This window comes from Mus caroli, chromosome 1, assembly GCF_900094665.2.
Source record: "Mus caroli chromosome 1, CAROLI_EIJ_v1.1, whole genome shotgun sequence".
Classification (NCBI taxonomy): domain Eukaryota; kingdom Metazoa; phylum Chordata; class Mammalia; order Rodentia; family Muridae; genus Mus; species Mus caroli.
Window position 1 is genome coordinate 182,038,289 of NC_034570.1, and position 26,206 is coordinate 182,064,494.

The 26,206-nt window shown below is 44.5% G+C and overlaps 1 protein-coding gene and 1 long non-coding RNA gene across 5 annotated transcripts in view; both read left to right on the plus strand.

Moving 5' to 3' along the window:
- The window catches only part of Kcnh1 (potassium voltage-gated channel subfamily H member 1), a 308,441-nt gene that overhangs the window by 95,518 nt on the left and 186,717 nt on the right, over positions 1-26,206 (plus strand). The window lies entirely within an intron of this gene.
- LOC110292838 lies at positions 23,568-24,631 on the plus strand. Its single transcript, XR_002377751.2, has 3 exons — positions 23,568-23,789; positions 24,212-24,396; positions 24,490-24,631. It is a non-coding gene; the product is annotated as an uncharacterized LOC110292838 (long non-coding RNA).

The window sequence follows — 26,206 nt, forward strand, 5'->3', positions numbered from 1 at the left end:
AGAAGAGGAGGAGGAGGAGGAGAAAGAAGAAAGAAGAAAGGAGGAGGAGGAGGAAGAGGAACAGGAGGAGGAGGGGGAGGAGGATCGAGAGGGGGAGGGGGAGGGGGAGGAGGAGGAGATGCTATGCTTGAGGAGATTCAGGACAGGGAGGCTAACTGCCATGTAGGAGGCAGGAGAGTGCGGCCCCAGAGGGCTGCCCAATTGTGTCCAGAGCAGCCAAGGTAGAATACAGAAGTGATTATCAGAGGGATGTGGGCTAGTCAGGTGGAGGTTAGAAAGTAGCCCAGCCATTGGGTTGTCTTAGGCATATCAAAATATAAAAGGCTGCCAGGCGGTAGTGGCACAAGCCTTTAATCCCAGCACTTGGGAGGCAGAGGCAGGTGGATTTCTGAGTTTGAGGCCAGCCTAGTCTACAAAGTGAGTTAGTTCCAGGACAGCCAGGGCCATACAGAGAAACCCTGTGTTGAAAAAATGAAACAAAACAAACACAAAAAGAACCCCCCAAAACCCCCAAAATATAAAAGGCTATTCATATGTCTTTCATTTGAGAATGTAAACCACTGGGGTGGGTAGCAGAAACCCTCCACCAGGATTTATTTAATTATTTTAACACTACAGATGGCACCTAATGTGGGGCAAAAGCTTACTTTTAAAAATTAATTTGAGATTTCCAAATGGAAGACACACACCATCCCTTTAAAATTAGGAGGTAGGGAGAGTTGGTTGCTTAGCAAAGCGGCATGGTTTTCGCCCAAGCCATGTGGGTTGGGCACTAGGACAAAATACGTGCTAAATTGACACACATAATTCTGGGGTTCATGGCATAAGCCGACCCAGACAACACTGGTCGGCTGGCTTGGGATCCAGCCTGAGGCCTTCTCTCAAAGGCTTGTAAGCTGCCCCAGAGAGCTTAAGACTCAGAGGTGCTAGGATTCACTACTGTACAAAGAGACAGGCTACTCAGAGGGCAGAGAACAAGGCTACATGCCTCCTACAGACAAATAAAAAACATTTAAAAGAATTGTAAAAAACCAGTGCTATCATAAACAACTGGCATCTTTGAACCGGAGCCCCATGAGAATTCTGGGGTTCCTCAGCCTGGCATGTGACACATTGTTAACCTAGGAGTAGGCTTGTACAATAAAGAGAAGATTAATTTAATTAAAATTAAATAGAAATGATATTAATTCAATTTATATAAAGAGAGAGGTCATATATATATACATATGTATACACACACATATATATATATATCCACAGAGATATTAATCTCCATAGAAGGGAAGAATAAGTGGAAATTGCTTTGTTTTTAAGGATAGAAAAGAGGAATAATGGTAGTTGCTTTAAATGTTTTTAAATATACATGGATAAATCAATAAATTTAGGCCTTTGATTTGTGACAAAGACATGGATACAGGTTTCTAGGGAGCCTAAAGTCAACCTAATCTATAATCAAATCCAGGTCAACTCAGGCTACACAGAGGAACCCTATCTCAATTAATAATAATTATTATTATTTTTAAATGTTTTAAATTGCTTTAAGGTGGTTATAAGTTTGGTGGGTATTACAAATCTTCTATGAGAGAGGTCAAAATAGAACAGGCCCAAAGAAAAAAAGATCTTCATAATCATTTCTGGCTTAGCTCAAATGTTGCTTCCCTAGTGATTTCTTAATTGATTCCTTTGAACCAGGCCTCCTATGTTTTTCTTCTTGGTCCCTATAGGATACTAATGCATCCCTGAATTATAGCTCTAGTCTGTCTTATACTACAGGCACACAGTCCCTTATTTATAACTCTAGGATCAAAATCTGAGGAAGATGACTTTTAAAAACTCATTTCATGGTGGAGTCTCCACTGACTTGAAAGTCCTTGGAGAAATTCAGCAAATGGATGTGTGCCAACTGTGTGGCTATTTGTCACTTGTATGTAGAGAATCTCAGCGTGCTTGAAGGAGCTGTCCAGTGCTGCTTAGAGCACTGGCCATCTGTGTATGAGGCCTTATTGTCTTCAAGCGGTATGGACTCCATCTGAGCCTAAAGAATTTGGTTAAGGTGTTTGAGGCCTGTTTATATAGTTGTGGGTACTGTAAATTTGGATAGTGTATTTACATCCTCATAGATCTTAGAAACCATGCATATTTCTGGTGTGTGTGTGTGTGTGTGTCCTTGTGTATACATGTGGAGGCCAGAGGACAACATTAGATACCTTCCTATGTAGATTCCTACCTGATTCCCTTGAGGCAGGATGTCATGTATACTTAATGGAGTACATTTCGAAGAGGGAGAGGAGGAGGAGACAGAGCAAGGCTTGTCAGTAATGGACTTAGTTTGATGAACACTAACACAAACAGCAGTGGCTGGGAGATGAGGGCTGTGTTTTGTGCATATGGAGCTTGGTGGTAGAGTGCAAAATGGCAACTTAGTAGCTGCTGTCACTGGCTAAGATTTCTGTGGCTCTTCTTTGCTATGTGGTCATAGGGTGGAAGTTCCACTTCTAGCCATTGAGCTGTTTTATACTTAGTAGAAGAAGAAAGAATTCATGAGGCAATGAGCATGTGCTTCCTGGACTAGATCCTTTTAAGGACTTCTGGAGTTTTGCACCTCATCTCTTCCTTTTTTATGAAGAACGTGAGGCTGGCCGTTTGCCCAAGGTTGCAGGACTAGGAGTGTTGGGGTAGAACCCGAATGTAGGCTGGTGTCACATTCATGCTGTCATAGTTTCACCCACCATGCCACACATCTACCAATGCATAACATGAAATAGGCAGACGCCATATTGTAAAGGTCCTGACTATAGGAAACAGAAGAGCTTAAACTAACTCCCTGCTCACACCATGATTTCGGTTACATGAATGTCAGGCAAGAACCGAGTGCTTACTGATTGTGCCACTGGAAAGTGAAATGACACACATGGCTGCACACACATTGGAATTAATGCCCAGGTTCACAGGCACACAGGCATACTCTCCATGATGACGACTGATCCTCTGTTCCAGAAGAATGCTTCAAATACCATGACTTTGTCATGTTGTGTTTACATGTTACTCAGAAAAGGGATGTGAACAAAGTATACAAATCCATAACTGTTACGATTGTGAGGGAAAGAAGTATAACAGTTATAACTGTTACAATTGTGAGGGAGGGATGTATACATATTCACAACTGTCACAATTGTTACAATTGTAAGGGGAAGGAGTATACATATCCATAACTGTCACAATCCTGAGGGCACAGTGGGGGTCATGCAGGTGGGATGGACTGAGTGAGCTATGGGGCATGAGAAGACTGCTGTCACATGGACTGGTCGGGGAAGGGAAAGAGGGACACTTCTGATGGTAGGGTGAAGGCGTGGATGGCGGTGTAGAGATGAGCTGTCCTCTTCCCGGTGACCCAGAGATGAGCCCATGAAAGAAGAGCACACAGTGAGCAGAGATGTTGGCATATTGTAGAGGTTGAGGAATCTGTTTGTGATGATTCAGAAAAGACAGGAAGCCCTGTTAATGGTGGGATAATGGAGAAAACAGGAGACCAAGGGTGCTGCGAGATAAAGGAAAAAGTATGTTGATTTTTTACAAAGCCGGATTCTTTGAACTGGGTATATAGATGAAAAGGGTTTTTCTTGCACAGAAAACCCAGCACAAAGAACAGAGTGTACAAATGCTTCCCTTAAATGCCTTACAGAAAGGACCTTTACATCTCAGCCCTGTAAACATTTTTAAAGAGGAGCTTTTAGGATAGATGAGGTAGCAAATGTGTGTTGTGTCTCAGAGAAAAGTTATGACACCCACCCTCCACCCCCAGCCCATGCCCACAACCCCTCTCCCTTGTGACTCCCTTGAGTCTGGTAAGTAGTTATTGATTGACCAGGCCTGGAATAGCAGCTGTGAGTTCAGGGCTCAGGGGGTAAAGGAGATAGCTTCCTTAGGTTGACAGGCTGTGAAGCAGGTCTGTGGCAGAGACCCAGACAGAGTAGAGTCAAACAGTAGCGTTCCCCGCTCTGCTAATGGCAGCCATTTGTTTCCTGTGGATCATGTGACTATGGGTTCATTGGTTTTTCACTGAACCCTGGGCTTTCAGGCTGTGTGTGTGTAGTGAGTGTACTCTCATGTGTAGTGCACACATGTGGAGGCCAGAAGACAACCTCAGATATTCCTTGGGTGCCTTCTACTTTTTGAGTCAGAATCTCTTATTGGCCTTGAACTTTGCGTTGTAGGCTGTGCCAGCTAGCCTTAGAGTTTAAGGATATCCTCCTACCTCTGCCTTATGTCTTGCCATAAGTACAAGGGGGCTACCATACCTGTGTTCTGGAGATTGAACTAAGGTACTCATAATTGCATGGCAAGCAATCTACGCACTGAGTCATTTCCTCAGCCTCAGTCTCTCACCTTCAACAAGGGCAGTGTCTCCTTGGAAGGTGTTGTGGGGATAAAGCCAGATAACAAGTAGGTGCCCAGCATGCCACCACTTAGTAACCAGGACTGCTGGCACTGTTGTTAGCCCAGGACATGATCCAAAGGCCAGTTTCTGACTTCACAGGGACACTTGGGTTTAAGAAGTATCCCTGCTGGGAATCTGCCCTTTTCTGAAGTCACACTCCACCCTTGCTGGAGCTGTGGGTTCAGGTGGGAAGCTCCTCTGTCAGAAGTGATTTGTGTTAGCCATCTCCAAAGGCCAGACAAGAACAATAGTGTTGTGGATTCATTCTGCTTTCTGGTTCTTTAAAAATATTTTTAAAAATCTCATATTAATTTTGGTTCACAAACTATTGTGTACATTTAGATTATTTCCACTTTCATCGATGGTGGACCGATCGAATCAAGTTAGGTATCTATCACTCGAGCTATTTAACTGGTTGTGTATATGCATGTGTGTGAGTATGTGTGGTGCACATGTGGGTGTGGGGGTAAAGCACGGCCTCTGCTGGTGGGGCATTGACATGCTTATCTGTCTGTTCTTCAGGCATGGTCCCTCATTTCCCAGAATCCACTACATGTCCAGGGATGCTTTCATCTCCACTCGCCTTGCAGGATGGGGTTATGGGTGCATGCTGCCATGCCCCCACCCCCAAACACATGGCTTCTACATTAAAACATTGGTACAAAGTCAGGCCCTTAGACATGTCAAGTGAGTACTTTTCTGACCGCACCATCTCCCTTGCCCCTATGTAATACTTTTTATATTGTGTGTACATAAAATGTTTTAGCCATTTTTAGATGTATGTGTTCTCATTAACTGTGTTCACTGAGGGGTCTTTAAAACTTGTACAATGCAGTATACACACCTAACTGAAACATTATAGCCATTGGCCAGCACCACACAATGCACTGCTGCCTGGAGCTCCTGTAATTTTCTCTTCTCTGCTTCTGAGTTTAAATTTTTAGATTGGATGTTGACATCTTACTCTGTTTGTCCTGTGCTTTGCTTGTTTCTTTCCTCAGCATCCTTCCTGATCATTTACTTTTCAGTGACAGAAATTCCCTTTTCAAAAGGCTATATACTATCTACCCATTCATTTGTGGGCATCTGAGTTGATTTCTTAAGTGGGCACCGTGAGGAACCGCAGTGAACGTGGGTGTGCAGACATCTTGTCATCACAGAGGCCCCACTTCCATCCAAGGCAGGGTCTGTCCCCTGTGCTGGCATGGCTGAGTCCCGTGGCACTGCTGCCGTTTGTCTTTGGAGGACTCTCTTTGGCAGACACCACTGTGCATCACAACCACCAAAATTGCTTGCTGAGAATCTGTATCCAGGCTCCACTCCATCTGCTGAGTCCCAGTCCTGAAGCTGACAGCTTCAACAGTCTCCTCATGTGGCTCCTCTGTCATCCTAGCTCCTAATGGTGGACAAGCATCTGCTGTCACCTCAGGTCCTTTGGACATTTTCCCATTTGGACGGACAATAGAATCCCTAATCTTCTGTGCCTCATCTTGGAATGTCTTTCAACAGACCTGTTGGCTACACTGGCTCTTCTCTTTCTTATCCACAAGCGATAACACCTCCTCAGTTTTGAATCAACCCACGTCTCCCAAGCTCCAGAAAGGCAGAGTGGGCTGCACCAGAACATTCTCCAGTCCTTCTTCTCGTGAGATGCTCTGCAGCCTCCCATACACTGTAGCAGGGGTGTGAAAATCACACCATTTTAAACAGCTGCCATTTACTAGGCATCTAAATGATATGGTCAGATATGTTCTGGGCTTAAGGACCTACTTAGTGTTTGTCTTAGGGTTTTACTGCTGTGAAAAGACGTCATGTCCAAGGCATCTCTTATAAGGACAGCATTTAATTGGGTCTGGCTTACAGGTTCAGAGGTTCAGTTCATTATCATCAAGGCAGGAGCATGGCAGCACCCAGACAAGCATGGTGCAGGAGAAGCTGAGAGTTCCACATCTTCATCTGAAGGCAAACAGGAAAAGACTGGTTTCCAGGCAGCTAGGACAAGGCCTTAAAGCCCATGGCCATGGTGACACACCTACTCCAACAGGGCCACACCTAATAGTGCCACTTCCTGGGCCAAGTGTGTATAAACCACCAATCACAGTGTCCAATTCAATGGTTTCCTTCCTTTACAGTTTAATGGAAGAAACCTACCCCCAGTTTACAGGGGCCTGCCAGGAAGGGAGCTGCCATTTCCAGAGCTGGTTCTCCTGGTTCACACACTGGTTCACACACTGGTTCACATCTGTTAATATGCAGGGAACATGTGGAACTTTAGCCCCACAGCCTCTTACACATGCTATGTTCTCCTTACTGTTGCTTCAAGGAAGGAGTGGATACAAAGGTTTTTGTGGGGCGCCCTGAGAGCAGTGTAGAGCTGTCAGTCTGAGAGTGGGCTCCACGAGAGAGTTCATGGAGGAGGTGGCAGATGAGCCATGTCATGAGGAGAACGCAAATGCTGACAGATGATACTGTGACTAAACAGATTTCATCCATGGTCTTGGCTGGCATGTTCTTCGTTGTAATGCTCACAATTTCCCGGGGACTTTGATGCCAGAACACACCTGGGCATGTTGGGTAAGTCTTACCCTGATTCTTGACATCTGTTGGCCATTTTAGTTTACATAAATATAGGCTTTCTTGAGCCACAGTTTACATAGTGAATTTTAAGGTGTAGAAAATATGTAAAGACTCTTAGGTTTTGAGCTTTTCAGAGGACACACTGGTAGAAACAGGTATCCCATGTCAGAGATATCTGTTGTAAAAAGTGCAGGCTTGTGGAGAGGCCCCAAGACTTTCTGTGTTGTGCAGGTCCCTCTCAAGAGAAGGAGGAGGAAGTCTCAAAGAGAAGGAAGTTTTAAATTCAGAGAGGTAGAGGCAAGAGATAGCCAGGCATCATCTAGTGGAGCAAGTCAAGCATCATGGCCAAGATCCGAAGCTTCATAACAGTGTTCAGGAATGTAGGAGGTTTGTGGGTGGAGGCAGACCTTGTAAGGAAGAAAGTGGGAGGCCAGGCTTACAAGTTGGGATGTCACCACCCTGGGGATGGGTCCGAATGAAGGTCTTCTTTAGACCCGAGTGTGCTGGTTGTTTTAACTGCCCATAACCTAGAATCACCTGGAATTGTTTACATTTTTATCACATTGGCCTGTGAGTCTCCTGTAGGAGTTGTTTTTATTGTCCTAGACCCTGGTAGTGATGTAGAAGGCTGATTTTATATTTTACCAAGTAGCGGTCAGAGAGTAAAGGGCCTTGATAGACCACTCCTCTCTGGCCTGCCTCCTCAAAGTCCATGGAACTTTGGAACAGCAAAGCTCAGACTGCCCATGTCCCTGTGGAGGTCTGAGTAAACTCCATTTTAATATCCCTTTGATATTTTATCTTTGCTTCTCATTGTCAAAATGTTGAGGAACCTGCTATCAATAGAGGGTACCTCGCCCAGGGCCATGCCCCTCGGGATGCTGAAACAGTCGTTTTTCTAGGTAGTGTCTTTCTTTACTCTGCTAGTTTCCCTATGGTTGGCTGGCTAACATGAGTAACTGGGATGCCACACTCGTTTTTTTTCTTTTTCTTTTTCTCTGAAGATCCATAGTTCTCCTTTTTTCTCAGTGGGTAGGACTCATAGCCCCTAGTGCTGTGGTTTAGTCATACTTCCTCATATTTACAACTGAATTCACCTTCCTTAGTATGTAAATCTGTGGAACAGGCTGTTTATAAAAGGGCACCTTGCCGAGGCTATAACTCCAGCCTGATTTGAAATGCTGCCGTAATTAGTTATAGGTCGACGTTAGCTAAATTGAATATAATCCATCATGCCTATTGGATATGGTAGGGAGATATATACCCTGAAGGATCAATGGGAAAGCCACATTAAGTATAGATGAGCTGAGTGTTTGCCTGGGCAGCCGTGTATGCAGAACAGAGCAGTGTGTTCTGCACCAGCCCGAGAAACAGTGGGAGCTGGGGAAGAGGAGGCACTTAGAAATTAAAAATACATATACATTGTTTGTGACAGCATGCATGAGTCTTGTACAATTGCAAGGCAGATAAAAATCTCAGCATGACAAGGGAGGGGCATCATTTTACATGGAGCTGAGGAGCTGTTAGCAATCCAAGGCTTCTGGGAGAAGGAGAGTCAGTTTTCTTTAAGGGTGTGGCTTCTGGTAGGTCCACTACACTGCAATGGATGGCCCCATACCTAAGAATATCTGGGCATCACAAACTGAACTTGATATTTTTCCTCCCAAAGTACACAAAGTTGGTGGGTAGGGAAGAGAGGATGGGTTGGGAAGGAGTCGGGTAAGGGGTTCAGTACATCAAAATACATTATATGAATTTCTCTAAGAATTAACAAAACCATTGAAAATTCATTCTTGAAAAAAAGCAGTATAAATTGAAGACAGAGAGTGCAGGGGGTTCAGCACAGTTAGGGGGTTCTTATTCTTACCTCCTGTTGTGTGTCGTCCCACCCCCATTCCCCCCCCCCCGCAGGTAAACACTAAGGGATACACTGGCTATCTCTTCAGCCACAAGCAGGATGATGATTATACTAGATACTTTGTTGTTGTTGCTGTGACAAAATAACTAGGGAAAGCAGCCTAAGGCAGGACAGGTGTTCTGTGGTTTACAGTTGGAGGGGGGACAGTCTATCATGAAGTCACTGTAGAAGGAGCTTGAGGCAGCTGGCCGCACTGTACCACACTGTGAGGCACAGAGAGAGGTGAAAGCTGGTGCTTAACCTGCATTCTCCTTTTTATTCATTGCAGCCCAAGGTGATTTTGCCCACATTAAAGGGTCCTCTCACCTCAGTTAGCTCAGTCTGGAAACACTCTCAGGGGTATATGCAGGGTCTGGCTCCTGGTGATTTCAAGTCTAGTCAGGTTGACAATGAAGACTAACTGTCGTAAGATCAAGACCAATGCTAAGCAGGGACAGACATCCAGTGTCACCACTGCACAGGAGGACACACCCAGTACCACCACTGCACAGGACAGACAACCAGTATCACCACTGCACAGGACAGACACAGCCAGTGTCACCACTGCACAGGACAGACACAGCCAGTGTCACCACTGCACAGGACAGACACAGCCAGTGTCACCACAGCACAGGACAGACACAGCCAGTGTCACCCCTGCACAGGACAGACACAGCCAGTGTCACCACTGCACATGACAGACAGACAGTATCTCTACTGCACAGGAGGGCATATGTTTGCTTTACTGAGTGTTGTCATTTCCAATCTCATATAGGCAACACAGCATAAAATATAGTTGCCTCTTAAAGTTTATTCTCTGTCTGTCTGTCTGTCTGTCTGTCTGTCTCTCTCTCTCTCTCTCTCTCTGTGTATGTGTGTGTGTGTGTGTGCAGGCACACAGGTGACATGGCATTCTTGTGGAGGTCAGCTTTATGGGGTCAGTTCTCTCCTTCCACTTTACATTGATTCTGAACGCTAACTCAGGCTATTAAGTACTGTGTACTTGCTGAGCCCTTTTCTGGATCCATAGTTGCCTGTGACTATTATTCTCAGCACTAGAAAACACTGCTTTCCCAATGGACCTTGGAGGTTAGTAAAATGTTTGTGTACAGTGCTTATTGGTCTTGTCTTCCCACAGAATCCATTTCCAATTCTGGTTCTCAGAACTAATCCCTCTGGTCACTCATTTAGTCTTGACATAGGCTTTCTGAAGTCCTCCTTCTAAGGACTTCTCCTGCCCCTTACCTGGGTGTCCTAGGTGATGTCTTGTCACAATGGACCCATCTTAGGATACTGTGGAAGGGTTGTTTTGATTCATCTGAATTCATAACAGTCCTCAGTATATCTTATAAAGCATTTGTTACTTTCTACAGCTTTTCATTAATACTTACTTAATTTTACTTCTGCTGTCTTTGTGGCTGATGAGCGTTTTATGAGGAGGGAAGATGGAACGGGAATGGCCAGCTTGTTTACATTTATCTCTGCTTGTTTACATTTGATCCCTCCACCCTTTGTTTAAAGCAACTTGAAGTTTAAACCCTATCCACCAGTCTACACCTCAGCAGCAGAGTTGCTACACAGGCACCCACACCTGTGTGCGCACTAGTGCTCTCATATTCTCCCATGTATGCATGCACACCAGTGTCCTTGTGTTCCCTTATGTGGGCACACTGGTGTTCTCGTGTTCCCCATGTATGCATGCATGCACACTGAAGTTCTGCCCTCCCCTATTCTCTCCATGAAACCCTAAAGCTTGGCTCTTGACTTTGTTTCTTTGATGTCTGTCTCCTCTGAGAACTCTGTGGGGAATGGAGGCAGTTGGAGAAAGAGAGCAATTCAGGAAAAGCAACCCTGGGAATTTTCCCAGCAGGCCCTGTCTGAGACTGGGAAGCTGGCTCCAATTCTGCCTCACTGCACAGGACAGATGAACTTTGGGCAACTGGGACACAATTCCAGAGCAGAACCTGTTTTCAGGTGATATCATTCCTAGTAGAGGTAGTGTTTATAGCTAGCCAACCGGGAGACTGTAATACTCAAAGTGTCTCTTGTGTTAGTGACCCGTTCACTTGAGACAGTTATTTCTACTCCATCATTAAGAAAGCCAGACTTGTAGAAGCTCGCTGCTGATTTTCCTCATGGAGTCAGTGCTCGATAAGATACAGTTCGTTTCTTTGTTTCTGCTTCAAGTGGCTCCTGCACCAAGAAGCTTTTTGGACTAGTTCCCAAAACAATCATGTCTCAGATGCTATGATTCCTTTCTGACAAGAATGGATGTCTGGGTGACTCAGGCTGGACTCCCGGTCCACTCTGCCTGGCCTGATGTGCTGTGAGCACTGTCTGCCCAGACCACAGGGGATCTTGAAAGCTTCGTCTTGGCAACTTCAGTGTGTTACTGTAGATGAAATTCTGGGGGGAGGTGGAGTGGTGGTGATGTCTTCAACCCCTTTTGTTCCCAAGTAACAACATGATGTTTCTATGCCCATTCTAGCCATTTTAGCTCCTGAATAAATGACATAGAGACCTAATGCATTTATTAACAAGCTGCAAGCACTATGCTGGTTGGATATCCTCTAGCCCTCTATGGCTGTTTACTTCCCAGCCATGTGGTCTTTTACCTCCTATCTGAGTCTTGCCCATCTTGCTCAGTTCCATGTGTGTTCTTATGGTGACCCCCCCACCCCACCCAAACCTGACGACCTCTCGTGGTCCTTCTTTTTCCTCTTTTCTTCTCTCCCCTCCCCCGTCCCCTCCCTCTCCCGTCCCCCTCCCCTCCTCTTCTCTCCCCTCCCCTCCCTCTGATCTTCTTCCTCCTCCTCGTCATCCTTGTCATCGTTGTCATCTTCCTCCTCCTCTTCTTCTTCCTCTCTTCCCTCCTCCCTCCCTTCCCCCTCTCTCCTTCCCCCTCTCCCCTCCCTCCCTCCCTCCCTCCCTCCCTGCTTTGGATACCCTAACTAGGATCAGAAGTCCTGCCCTGTTCTCCTGTGCCCAGCTAATTGGCTGATCAGCTCTTTATTAACTAGTCAGAGCTGTTGGAAAAGACTTCTAAACAGGAGATGCTGCAGATACCACTGCAATGCCAACATCTGGACTGAAAACCCGTCTCTGGCACAGCAATCAGCATCTGAACACACCCACGAAATCTCTTCCCCTTTCTGTCCGCATTCCTTTCTTGTTCCTTCTCTTTCCTTACTCCCACCCCTCCCTCTTCTCCAGTCTCTGCTTCTCTTCTTCATCATTGTTTTAATAAGACTTCTAGTTGTATGCCAGGCTGGCCTAGAACTCATGGTATTCATATTGCCTCGGCTCCACCCACTGCCCAAATGTTAGGATTATAGTGTACACAAACCACCATGCCCCAACCTTCTGTAACTGAACCTAATGAAGACTTTTAGGGTTGTAGGCTCTGGAGCTGCAGGGCTGAGATGCCTCTTGTGCTCAAGCTGCTGGCATTTTGATGTGTTCTGTGTATATGTATGAGGATGCCAGTGCACTACTGGCTGATCACTTTGTAGTTTCTCAGTATGTGTTGGGTACCACCCTGTCTGGAGAGCCTGGGATTGGAGAAGAATAGCCTGTCTCTTGGGTTATGGTTTGTACCATCTCTGTGATGATCTAGGTACATTACACAGCCTTCAAAGGGATCACCAAGCTATCTTCTCATTTTGGGAAATTTCCTTTTCAACCTTCATCACCATACTGGGTGTTATCACTATGTGGGTGTTACAGTCTTTTAGTTTATGAGACTTTACCACTGATGACCGTAGGTTGGCTGATTCCAGCCTTCAGTTTGTGGAGTGGGGACATCAGCACTAAGCTACTCATTCTCATGCTGCCAACGGTTAGTTCTGGCAAGATTGTTTGTGGTGTGTGGGTTCCTGTAGCCCCTGTGGCAGAAGGTGATCTTTTGTGCCTTGTCAGCCATTCTGCTAGCTAGTCAGTGTGACAGAATTTGGAGTCATCCAGGAGATGGGCCTCTAAGCAAGCCTGTAGGTGGCCATCTTTATTCATTGATGCGGGAAGACCCATCTTGATTGTTGATGCGACCATTCTGGGCTTGTGTCTGAGTTTGTACAACTTGTTGGGCTTCCCATTTCATGCTGTCTACATAGAACAAAATCTGAATTAAAGGAAGCTGTTTCAAGGCTAAATGAGATGCAAGAAGCTGCAGGAACACACAGCACATTTGATCCAAACTCCCAAGATAGCTTAGCCTTTTGTCTTATATTGAGACAGTGTCTCTCTGTGGAGTCCCAACCCTCTCACCCTCCATCTCTATCTCACTGCCTCAGTTTCCCCAGTGCTGAAGTTATAGATGTGGATCACTACACCTGACTTGGTATCTTTTGAAATGCTAGAAATTGTGCTAAGTTATACACACCCTCATTTGTTAAATATTCTGTCAGAACCTGTTGATACTAGCCTTTACAAAGCTACAAATACCACAACAGATATAATGGAATTACATTACATTTGAAAATTTGGATTCTGCCAGTGAGTTTACTGCTCCTTTCAGTTCACTTCTTGTTGGAGCTGATTTAACTCACTTAGCACCAGATAAATGTCATTTCTCTGTATATGTAAAGAATAGGCTAGAGAGAAGAAATTGGGGAATCAGAAGTTATTTTTAACTGGTTATAGTTGCAAATAAATGTAGATTTTCTCTGACTTCAGGACTAAAAAAAAAAATCCTAGTGCTGAAAACCAAAAAGAAGCTCTGAGGGAAAAAAAAAGTATAAAATGAGAAAAATAATGGAGCTTAAAATGCTAAACATATAGATAATAATTTGATATCTAGAGCATATATATAGAGATGAGAGACATATCAAAATCTATAGATTAAAAAAAGAATAGAGTACTCACTAAGGGGAAGAATGCTTATAACAAGATGTCTAACCTTACCAGTAACTAAAAATATTGAAACATTAGTAGAATTTCAAATGTAGGTTGGGCAAGGCTCATTAAAGATGACAAATCCTCCCTAAAGGGCAACCCTCACTTGAGGTTATGTGGCAGGGGAGTTGCCACTGGTTGAGGGCCAGGTCAGGCTGCAGAGTAACACTGTCACAAAAACAAACATCAGAAAGAAAATGGTAGCAAAGCCTTTAATCCCAGCACACTGGAAGCAGAGGCAGGCAGATCTCTGAGGTCAAGACCTGTCTGGGCAATATAACAAGTTCTAGACCTGCCAGTGCTATATAGTGCAACTCCAGCAAGCAAGCAAGCAAGCAAGCAAGCAAGCAAGCAAGCGAGCGAGCGAGCAGACAGCAGCAGCAGCAGCAGCAACAGCAGAAGCAGAAGCAGCAACAACAGCAACAGCCCAGAGCACTTCTGGTGGCCTGAGTGCTTACCACAGCTCCTTCCCTACAGCTCTGTTGGCATCAAGACTGTGCCAAGGAAGAGGAGGCTGGGTGCAGGTCTTGTGCTGACTCAGCTGGATTTGAAATAGCTTCTGATGTCCACCTCAGCATAGACTGTGACAGGGTGAATGGATGAGCTGTGGACATGACTAGAGAAGTCAGCAGAGGCTTCAGAGGGACCCCACTGTCTTGATGATGTTTGCAGGTGCTCTCAGAACCTTTCATGAAGTTCGAGTACAGCCTCCCATCCTCAGACCTGTGCATCGGCAGAGGAGGGATGCCAGTGAAATCATAGATTACACATTTCTCCCAATCAAGGCTAATCATCAATATGTGTAGTCTTAAGAGTGAGTCCAGGCTAAAAATGAAAAGAAAGACAAATATGTTTTTTAAAAAGGTCAGAAGAAGTGTCACAGTTGCACATATTTAAGAGGAGAGATGGGCTTTTCAAATTTAGCTACCTTCTTATCAAACAGATGCACAACACCAGTTCAAAGAAGGACTGCATGGAGAAGGGTGCATGGCTGAGTGTCTTTAATATCCACTTCTACCACACACGCTAAGGCTCCCAGGGATCAGACAGTCCATTAGAAATAGCTTCTCAGTATCCTCAGATCCGTAGAAGATCAAGACATCAACACATGGTACACATGTTCAAAGTGCCACATGCAACTATGTTAAAAGAATTAAAGAGGGGGCAGGGTAAGCCAGGAAACATGGCAGAAGGCAGAATAATTGAGTTTGAAGAAAGATGGCTAGAAATACTATAATCTGAGGAACAAAGGGAAGCTTGAAGAGATATCCAAAGACCAGAAGGCAATGTAAAAATGTTGGAAGCTGCAGAGAAAGTAATGAACAGGCTTGTTGATTCAAGTGAAAGCTGATGGGTCCTCTGCAGTGAAGGGGACAGGAAACAGTCGGATGCTAATAAGTGGTGCACAGAGCCATATCTGGGAAAGGCTGAACTGCTGCCAGCACACAGGCCTGTGAGATGCACCAGCCACAGTCCTTCAGGATTAAAGGAAATTACCAGGTCTCTCAACCCCTAGGAAAGCATGAGGGGGGCTGTGAGAGGGCTGACTACCCTACTGCTCTTCTGGAAGACCCTAGTTCAATTCCCAGCCCTGGTGTCACGAGGCTTAGAACTACCTATAACTCTGGCACTTAGAGATCTGATACCTTTTTCTGATCCTTGTGGGCACCTACATACACATGGCATTCACACACACACACACACACACACACACACACACACACACACATACACACATGCATGCATAGTGTTATGCCCAAGTCTCAGGGACCCCAAAGACTACCAAGGAGCCAATTCTGATGCAAACACACAAGGGCCTTTCATGACAAGCTCTTAAGCAAGGTCTCTCAGACTCTCACCATCCCCATGGGTCAGAGTGAGAACCCCAAGACTAGGGGTGCAGGGTTTTTATTGTGGCTACAACAAACTTGGGGAATTTCCATATGGGTCAGCAAGTTAATATTTTAAAAACTACATTTCTGGTATAATCTACAGGAACAACTTGACAAACAGGATGGTCAGGCTATTTATTGGTTACAGGATGTCTTAGGTTAACTCTATGAACCTTGGTCCTGCTATTGTAGCCTGGCTGTTGCTAAGTGGGGTGGGAGGGATTGTCTTGTTTTTAGTTTTTTTTTTTAATTTATTTATTTATTATATGTAAGTACACTGTAGCTATCTATCTTCAGACACACCAGAAGAGGGCGTCAGATCTCATTTCGGGTGGTTGTGAGCCACCATGTGGTTGCTGGGATTTGAACTCTGGACCTTCGGAAGAGCAGTCGGGTGCTCTTACCCACTGAGCCATCTCACCAGCCCCTGGGAGGGATTGTCATAGGATGGTTTCTCAGGTAGACTTTGTGATTTTCTTCCTGGAATTAGAGATTAGCCCCTGGTCTCACATAAAATGGGGTTTCTTCAAAAAACAGAAGAATAAAAATAAAAAATAAATAAAAATAAAATAAAATTTTTAAAAAATTAGGGCTTCAAAATGGACAATATCCTGATTTAAAAAGAAAGATGTTTATGCATATCATTTTATCATTTCTTTTAATTTCTTTAAAACACATAAACTCAGTAAAGCTATGATTAATATAATGTAATGCTGATATATAGGATATGTAGATTTGCTGCCTATGACAAAAATATCATAGAACCAAAATGAAAGACAGAAGGAAAAGAACAATTCCAACCAGCAAGCCGGTTTCTGTCAGGGACAAAGGAAAGTCCAATTCCCCAGACCCCAAATACTGAACTGGGGCTACAGAATGATTTCTGGTGGTTATAGAAAAGTCAACACTCCTCAGGAACTTCACATCTGTCAAAAAGAACAATTTCCCTTACCTCTGGCAGAAGGGACATATGGCTACTGTGTGGTGTCTATCAGTACATCAAAGCACACACAGGCCTCCAGGATCCCTCAGTATCACAGGCACCTGGTACACATTTCAATGTCCATGTCTTCCAGCCCTTCTCATCTCCTCCTGTATTCTAAAGGCCAGCAGCCCAGAGGCTTTCCCTCCCTGTAGCTACTCATTTTCCTTATAACCCTGCTGCTCTCACTATGCCCTTCCTCTTTCCTCCCCATAATCTGCCCTGATTTTCACCATGGTTTGCATAGTCTCGATCCCCTAGTATTCTCTTCTCTCTGGCAGACAGCTCTGATGATGTCTAGTCTGCTGGCCATGTTCAGCCTAGTTTCTCTCTCTGGAGTCTTCCAAATGCCTCTGGCTGTTCTCTCTATCATATATACAACAAAAGCCTTCCCCTTTACCATACTATAGAGAAGTCATGTCATCACTCTATAAAGAATTCAAACCAAGAAGCTAGGATCTAAACCACTAAGCTAGTGTCCAAATGAAGAAGCTAGCATCCCAACCAGGAGGCTAGTATCCAAACCAGGAACTTAGTGTCCAAATCAGAAAACTAGCATCCTAGCCAGGAAGCTAGCATTCTAACTAGAAAGATAGTATCCCAATCAGGAAGATAGTATCCAAACCAGGAAGCTAGTATTCCCAATCAGGGAGACAATATCCCAATGACAAGATAGTATCCCAGCCAGGGAGATAGTATTTCAATCAGGAAAATCATATTCCAGTCAGGAAGAGAGTATCTAAGTCAGGAACATAGTATCCTAACCAGGAAGCTAGCATCCCAACCAGGAACATAGTATCTAAACCATTCTCTTTGTCATGGGAACATGAAACAAATTAATATCTCTTATGGACAATGACACAAGCTCCTTAATGACAAAGATATTAGCAAACCAAATCTGTAACATGTAAAAAGAGTTATTCACCATGACCCAAAGGATTTACCCAAGAAATGTGTAGCAGATTTAACATCCTCCAAATTAATTAATGTAATCCACCATGTTAATAAAGGGCAAAATTCACACAACTGTCTCAATGGGTGTAAAAAAAAAGCACTTAATAATCCTACTACTCAGGATAAACAAAATTCTGAAGAACACAGGCAACTTCCTTATTCTGAATAAATGTAACTGTGAGGCAGGAACATTCAGGCTCAGGATGGTGAGCAATGGCAGGGATGCTGTACTCCTCCGATCACAGAGAGGGGAGAGAGACCCGTGTAACTCACACTGTCCCCATGTAGAATTCCTTTCTGGAGAGGTCATGGTGCAACTGGCAAGCTCACAGTTTTGGAAGGTGTTACTAATTTTAGGGAAAATAAATATTCTACCACCATTATAAGACAAATATATTACTATAAACACCTGGATTTAATTCCACTCCTTAAGACATTCACTTGGAAATAATTCAAAGGAAGAAAACACACGTGGAATGCCCCTCACACATCTTTACATGTGTAAACAGCTACCCAATAATTTCACAGTTAATGTGTCATTAGATGAAATGTGATGTTTCTATTTTAAAATACCCCGAGAGGCTAGGGTTCTGGAAGAACTCATGTAATGTTTTCATATTCATAGAAAAGCAGGTTTAAAAATACTTGCTGTAATTAAACTCTGTAAAAGTGCACAGTGGGGCTGCACTGGAAGGAAAATTAACTGGGAGGTTAACACAATTATGGCTGTTTTTTTTTTCCCACCTGTTAAAAATCCCATTATTCTCGCTGAGACAGTGTTATTGTAAAATAAATAAGATTCTCAGAGGAAGAAATAGTTTTAAAGTCATTTAAGTAGGCATAGGAAGGAAGAATGGTGGATAGATGGGACTTTTCTGAACAGGAGACTTAATTTATTGAGGCCCCATCTGTCCATTGTTAGACTTAGTTTCTTTTCGGTTGAAAATTTCATTCATGGATGTTATGTTTTGATCAAATCTATCCCCAATTTTCCTTTCCATTCTTCCCCGTGTCTCCTGCCACTTTCCCCTAAGTCGATATTTGATAGTCTCCCCTTCTCCTCCCCCTCCTCCAAGTCCACTTAAGCTGTCTGTATGTGTGCGGGTGAAGGGCCATCTACTCAGGGGCTGTATCCGGAAGGAAACTTACTGTTGCTTCCTAGTAGCCATCAGGTGCCAATAGCTCCTTTGTTAGGGGCAGGGCTTTGTGATCCCTTCTCCTAGTCACACGGAGATTAATTTTTAAAGAATTTCATATGTGAGTACTCTATCATCTTCCCAATTCTTCTTCCTCCACCCACACCCAGAAACACAGACACACTCCTCCGTTCATGGCCTCCTATTCTTTAATATAACTGTTGCATATAAATTTATAAATAACAACCTGCTGAGGTCATTTAGTGTTGATGTATTTAGGGCTGACCTCTTGGCTAACCTGGGTCTTGTCCCCAGAGAGCATAGGTTCTTCCTCTCTCACAACCATTAATTGGTTGTAGTTCTTTGAAGGGGTGAAACCTTGTGGTGGGTGATCCCTGCTCATTGGGTGTAGGAAGTATGGTGTAGACATCTCATTTAGGGCTGAGCACACCACAGCCTAGTATTCTCTGCATTTGACCACTTGTAACTCTGTGTATTAGTCACCTTTGCACAACACAGCTTCTTGCAGGAGGAATGAGAGGGGCTCTAACCTTTATATAGAAAGATAAGAACTTAGGGGGCACTTTATTACTGTGAACATTTATCAGAATAATAAATAGTACTAGGCTCCCCTAGATCTGTGATCTAGCCAACCTCTTGGTTTTGGCCCAGTTAATGAACTCACTCTCTCTCTCTCTCTCTCTCTCTCTCTCTCTCTCTCTCTCTCTCTCTCTCTCTCTGTGTGTGTGTGTGTGTGTGTGTATTTGGTGGTGGTACTGAGTATATAACCCAGGGTTTCCCATCTGCTAGGCAAGTGTTCTACTGTTGAACTATGTATTCATCCCTCTTTGTAATAAAAAAAAATTACTTTGAGACAGAGAGAGGCAGGGTCTCACACTATGGCTCAGGCAAGCTTTGAACTTGAAAACCTCCTACGTCAGCCTCCAAAGTAGACTAGATGTCGAGACTGTGTCACCATACCCAGCTAAGAATTTTATTTTGTAGTTTAGTTGACAGGTGTTGGCAGTTGATTGATTTAAGGCTGAGAGGAGACTGCTGACTCCATTGACAGGAGGAGACTGCAGGCAGGAAGACTGGCCTTAGAAGGTAACCCAGCTTTACACCTACTATTTAGCATGAATGTGTCACTTTTTAAGTGGGCTGAGTAAGGTTGAAATAGTCAAATGTCAGAATGAAATAAGATTTTAAATTATATATATATATATATATATATATATATATTTGTTATGCTTTGAATATGCTTGGCCCAGGGAATGGTACTATTTGGAGGTGTGGCCTTGTTGGAGTAGGTGTGTTACCATGGGCATAAGACTCTCACCCTAGCTGCCTAGAAGTCAGTCTTCCATTAGCAGCCTTCAGATGAAGATGTAGAACTCTCAGCTTCTCCTGCACCATACCTGCCTGGATTCTGCCATGTCCCTGCCTCAATGATACTGGACTGGACCTCTGAACCTGTAAGCCAGCCCCAAAATGTTATCTTTTATAAGACTTGCATTGGTCATGGTGTCTCTTCACAGCAGTAAAACCCTAACTAAGACAGAAATTGGTACCAGGAGTCAGGTATTGCTGTGATAGGTCTGACCATACTTTTGTTTGGAAGAATGTGAATTTGGGGAATTTGGTTTTGGAAAGCAGTGAAATGCTTTAAATGGGGCTTAATGGGCTATTCTATTCCTTCCATTAATATGGAAGACTTTGTTACTGAGAGTGCAGACCTAGCTCAAGACGGTTCAGTGGAAAAGAATTTGAGTATGTGGCCTAGAGACTGCTTTTGTAGCATTTTGGTGAAGAATGTGGCTGCCTTTTGCCCTTGTTTTAAGCGTCTACCTGAGGTTAAGTTACAGAGATTTATGTTAATTGCACCGATGAAGGAAGTCTCAAAAAAGCCTAGCAGAGTCTTTGTTCTCTGACTAAGTCTCATGAAGATCATTTTGAACAAACGTAGCAAGCTTACAAAGGAAAAGAATATAAAAAATATATGGTTTGAGTATTAGAGGTGCACCAGGAAGTGAAATGGAGCCAAATCCTGTGTTCTAGGAGATAGCAGATTAAGGGAGTGAGACTTTGGGGCAAGATCCTACCTAGGTAAATTTAGATCCAGGCATGGTGTGGTACACACCTTTAATTCCAGGAGATAAAGCCAAGCAGATCTCTGAGTTCAAAGCCACCCTGGTGTGGGAAGCGGGTGCCGCCACAGGCCCCGTGAAACCCACTTGTTTACTGCCTTGCCTGAGCATGCACAGTGAGGCTGCATGCGTGGGCTACCTGCCAGGCTGGACAGTTCCTGTGATCTAGACCTGTCAGCCTATCTGTGAACGACCTAAGCTTGTGCCTGGAGCGTGTGTGACTTCTGATTGGATGAGGTGGGGTGGAGCTAGAAGGGGAGGAGTCTCGAGTAGTGAGGGGAGTTGTTTTTTAGCCTTGCCCTAGGTAGAAGCCAGAAGTAGAGTAGTGAGGAGTTTTAGCCCATGCCGTGAGTAGAAGTAGAGTAAGAGAAGTAGAATAGGAGTAGTTTAGCCCTTGCCCTAAGAAGAAGCTGCTGGGGAAGGGAGCTGTAAAAGAAAAAGCCCAAAGCAAAGTTGCTGTGTGACTTGGTGCCAGTGTCGTTCATGTCGCCACTGGCTGGGAGGACCTGCAACACCCTGGGACAGAGCAAGTTCTAGGTGAATAAAAGCTCAAATCTAGGCATAGTGGTACTTATCTTTAATCCCAGCATTACAGGAGACAGAGCCCTGCAAATCTCTGAGTACAAGATCAATCTACAGAGCAAGTTCCAGCAGGAAAGCCGAGCTTAGGCAGTGAGGGAGTTGGAAAACAAGAAGCTCATAATAGAATAAGAGGGCCATGTTCCAGCCCCAGCAAGCAATAGAATACAGCAGCTTCAGTTATATGGCTCTGGCTCTAGAGTGAAAAATAAAAGGGACTACTGGGACAAATGATGCTGGTTAGCTGGAGCTAAGAAATTAGCAGTGATTAAGAAGAGACCAGCATCATTGAGGTGAAATCCTGTGGGAAGTGTTTACTAAGAGGACAAAGAAGCTGTGTTCTAGAGATAGCTAAGGTTGTACTTCGTGCTGCAGCTATACTTGGTGCTGTGTAAGAGTCATCCAGGTGGTACTGCTTTTGAAGGCATGAAGGCAACATGAAGAATAGTTGAGGCTTGGCACTGTGAGAGGCCATGGAAGGCCATTGGTGAAGGAGCCCCAGTTGCAGTTGCTGGCCCAGGACTGTAGGGGTCATGCAAAGGAGTTGAAGTTTGGCACCATGAAGAGAGCCTATGAGAGGCTATTGGTGAAGACTAGTTGCTGCAGAAGACCCTAGCTTATTAGAGATGCCAGTACCATGGGCTGATCACCAAGAACAGCAGCGGCAGTGGAGTGGATCAACCTGAGCTTAGAGTGGTACAGAGGGCAGAGCTGGAGAAGTGACACCAGCCCTTTGGAGGAGCCTAGAAGGTCAAGTGTGGATCCCAGACATTGACACAAGAAACTGTAACATTGAAGTTGCCTTGGAGACCACAAGATGTTTGAGATGCCAGAGGCACAGGATATCTCCTGAGGAATGTTGCTAACAGGAAGTGGAAACAGCTCAGGAAAAGACGTTCATTGCAGTCAACAAAGATGAAAAAGGAGTTGGAGATATGAAACTGCTTTAACATCAGACATTGAGATGCAGAGTTTGGAGTTTTCCCAGCTAGTTTCCTTTCTTGCTTTGAGGGATTACAGTTAAGTGACTGGATGGATCTCAGAAGAGACTTAGAACTTTGGACTTTAAACATTGCTGCTATTGTTATAGACTATGGGGACTTTGTAAGTTGTACTAAATGTGCTTTTATTATGCTATGGCTAGATATGGCCCCCATAGACTCATGTGTTTGAACAAGCCTATGGGGGACAGGGAGTGGAATGTCATGGTTTGAATATGCTTGACCCAGATATATATATCAATATTTATATATTTGTATTAAATATATATTTGTACGTATCGATGTGTGTGTGGCCCATATTGTCATATGTGGAGGTCAGAGAACAATTTAAAGGGATTTAGTTCTCTTTTTTCCACCGTGTAGGCTGTGTGGCTTGAACGTAGCTCATTGGGCTTAGCAGCAAAGTGCCCTTATCCACTGAGCCATCTAGCTGGCTTCGCAATGAACTGCTGTGTGGAAGTCTGCAGAGCAGTGGGCTAAAGGGTAGACAGGAGAATCACACAGATCTGCTGGAGAATGGAGAATCAGAGAGGGGGCACCCTTGAGAACTCTGAGCATAGGCAGAGTGCATTCTGGGTACCAGAGGTCAAAGGGCAGAGGAATATGTAGGTGGAAGCAGTTAGGCTGCTGTGTTTGCCCCATTGGTACTGACAGGAAGGGAGGGGCGATAAGCAGGGCGAGCTACACACCATCCCTCACACTGAGCCACAGGGCTGCAGAAAGACTTAGGGAGGCTTTTCCTAAGATTTCGGGTGAGAATTTTCCTGTTGCTTGGAGAAGCCCCTGACTCACTGCTGCTGTGCATATGTTCTGGCCCTTTTTGACTTGAACACTCACTTACCCTGTGTACGCAGGCCCCGCCCAGCCAGTGAGGCAAGCCAGAGTTCTGTAACTGAAATGATTGTCGCCTAATGATAATTTTCTCCTGCAGTGAGAAATGAATTTTAAAATCAATCTCTCATTTTTCTACTTCTTACAAGAAATTGTCTTCATCAGAAAACAAACTGGCTTGCCGATTTTGACAGCTTCTTTGTTAAAAGCAGGATTTCATCTTTTCTTTTATTCCAGTGCATAAATAAATCATCCGAAAGGTAACCTGAGGGCAACTAAAGTCATTGCCGGGTGCCGAGGCTTCCACCAGAGACAGAATTGATAGAAAGGAGCAGCAAACTCCTCAGCTTGGTTCTTAGAGGAGGATCAGGACAATGGGACAACATCAAGTTGGCAAGAGCTAAGAGTAAACCCCAGACCCCAGACTCAAGACCCAGAGGCCCTTAAAGATACCATCTGCATGGGGTGGGTCTTTGTGAGGATTAAGAGCTACCACTGTGTATATGAAAGTGCTCTGTAATCCACGAAACACAACTCATTGTTATTATTAGAACTTGTGGGTGGTGTTTTGGGAAAAATAAGTAGATGGGTGGGGGGGGGGGATCTGCTTTGAAGCTGGATGGGAAGAATGAGCCACCAACGCATATATAGTTGATTGTACCTGCAAGGTCACGACCTTGCATCCAAGTGAAGGTTTAAAGGCGGTAATGTTATTTCAGTGCTTTCTCTTGACCCATAGAGGTTCCTGTGTGCTCATCAATGAATCGGATGCACATGAAATCTGTCAAAAATTCCAAATCATGAAATAACCTATTCTGGGGGTGGGGGTGGGGGAATGTACTCTCCAAGAGCAGGGGAAAACCAAATAAACCTGTCCTGTTTTATAGAATTTTCTAACTCCGAAGTATAGCTACATGTCCTGTAGCTGACCCCAGGCTCCCAACAGGGCTTCCCTTGAACACCAGCCTGGAAGCACACAAACAGGGTTATGTAAGCTGAGCACCATGCAGATGCAGATGCAGATGGGAGCAACCTTGAGCGTGGATGACCGTACACTGGAATGCAAAAGAGAGTAATGTGCTTTGGTAATTACTACTTTTGATTTGGGACAAGGCCTGTTTGAAGCTTATATAACTTTATTTTATTTTTTTTGTTTAACAATCAGCTCCAAATATCTCTGACAAACTTAACAACCGCTCCCTAGAGCTGGCTCAGGCACACAATGAATAATGGCAGTCAGAAAAGGCTGAGACATCGAGCACAAGGAAAAGACCGCAAATAAAGCCTCATGGAATCAAGCTGTTGCTCTGACGACTGTAAAACCTTAAATGCTTCTATTTAGCGGAGAATAAAGACCTTAAATAATGAAATAAGCCTTCGGCTGGAGAGCAAGGCAGTTAAAGCTGCACCCGTCCTTAAAGAGAGGGGAAAGACAGGGAAAATGGAAGCCGAAATTAAAGAAATGCTAAAAAAATTAAAAAGCAAGATAAGTGGCTTCGACGACACTTGCTCTCCAGATAGATAAGATCTCAGTGAGCTTGTTCCAGGAAGAGAGAGGGACAAACAACCACAGAGAAGAAAACTGAGCAGTTGCTTAGAGCATAAGAGGCAAAGGGGCTGACAGCGGCCGTGTGTGTGTGTGTGTGTGTGTGTGTGTGTGTAAGCCATGGAGTTTCTAGGAGGAATAATAAACAGACTCAACTACAAGAGAAAGCCCCAATCCAAACAGTCCCAAAGTCACTCACAGTCAGTCACGTTCAACGTGTTTCTAATAACATACGAGCACTGTTTCAGCACCAATGTTGTGTTTTATAAAAAGATGGGAAAAGGGAAGGAATATGTTTGGTAAAGGTACAGTACAGTGTGGGCGAGGGGCCTCTGCAGGCCCATGCTGAGGCACCCCTTCTCCGAGAGGTACTAATGACAGTATAATACAGAGGAGAGTTTATTCAGGGCAAGGGGTCGGGAGAAGAGAGAGACAGAGACAGAGAGAGACAGAGAAGAAGGAAGAGGAAGAGGAGTAGAGGCTGGCCATGAGCATGTGGAGAGAGGGGGAGGGCAGTGGGGAGGAGGGGAAGAAGATAAGGGGGCAGGAGCCAGGGGAGAAGAGGGCAAAAGGGCAAGAGAGGCAAGAGAGCAAGGAGCGGGACAAGCAGCCCCTTTTATAGTGAGTCAGGCATACCTGGCTATTGCCAGGTAACTATGTGGCAGAGCCTATATTAAACATTTACCACATTTACAATACATATATTTATAACTGGTCTGTGTCTTAAAAAATGTGCTTCATTTATTCTTTGATAATTTATCTTCATCCTGTCTACACTTAGCTCCTCCTAGACATCCCCCCAACACATCCCTTCTCCCTTCTCCCTTCCATGCCTTCTTCTCCTTTCCCCTTTGTAGCCTGCTGGAATGCCGACTGATCTTGTTGACTTGATTTTGTCCAGATGACCATAGCTATAGCAAATCATGATTGCTGGGGCCACATCATATCCAGAAGGCAACATTTATACGGGCCTCATATTCTTGCTCTTACCTTCTTTCTGTCCTCTCTTCTGCAATGTTTCCAGAGCATAATTTCTCTCCCTCTCCCTCTCCCTCTCCCTCCTCCTCCCCCTTCCCCTCCCTCTCTTCTCCTCCCCTCCTCCTCCCTCTCTTTCTTCCTCTCTCCTCCTTCTCCTTCCTCCCCTCCTTCCCTATTCTTCCCTCCCTTTTCCCCTCTTCCTCCCTCTCCCTTTCCTCTCCCTGCCCTTCTACACCTCTCTCTCTCTCTCTCTCTCTCTCTCTCTCTCTCTCTCTCTCTCTCTCTCTCTCTCTCTGTGTGCGTGTGTGTGTGTGTGTGTGTGTGTGATTCAGATGTCCCACCTAGGGCTGAGCACTTA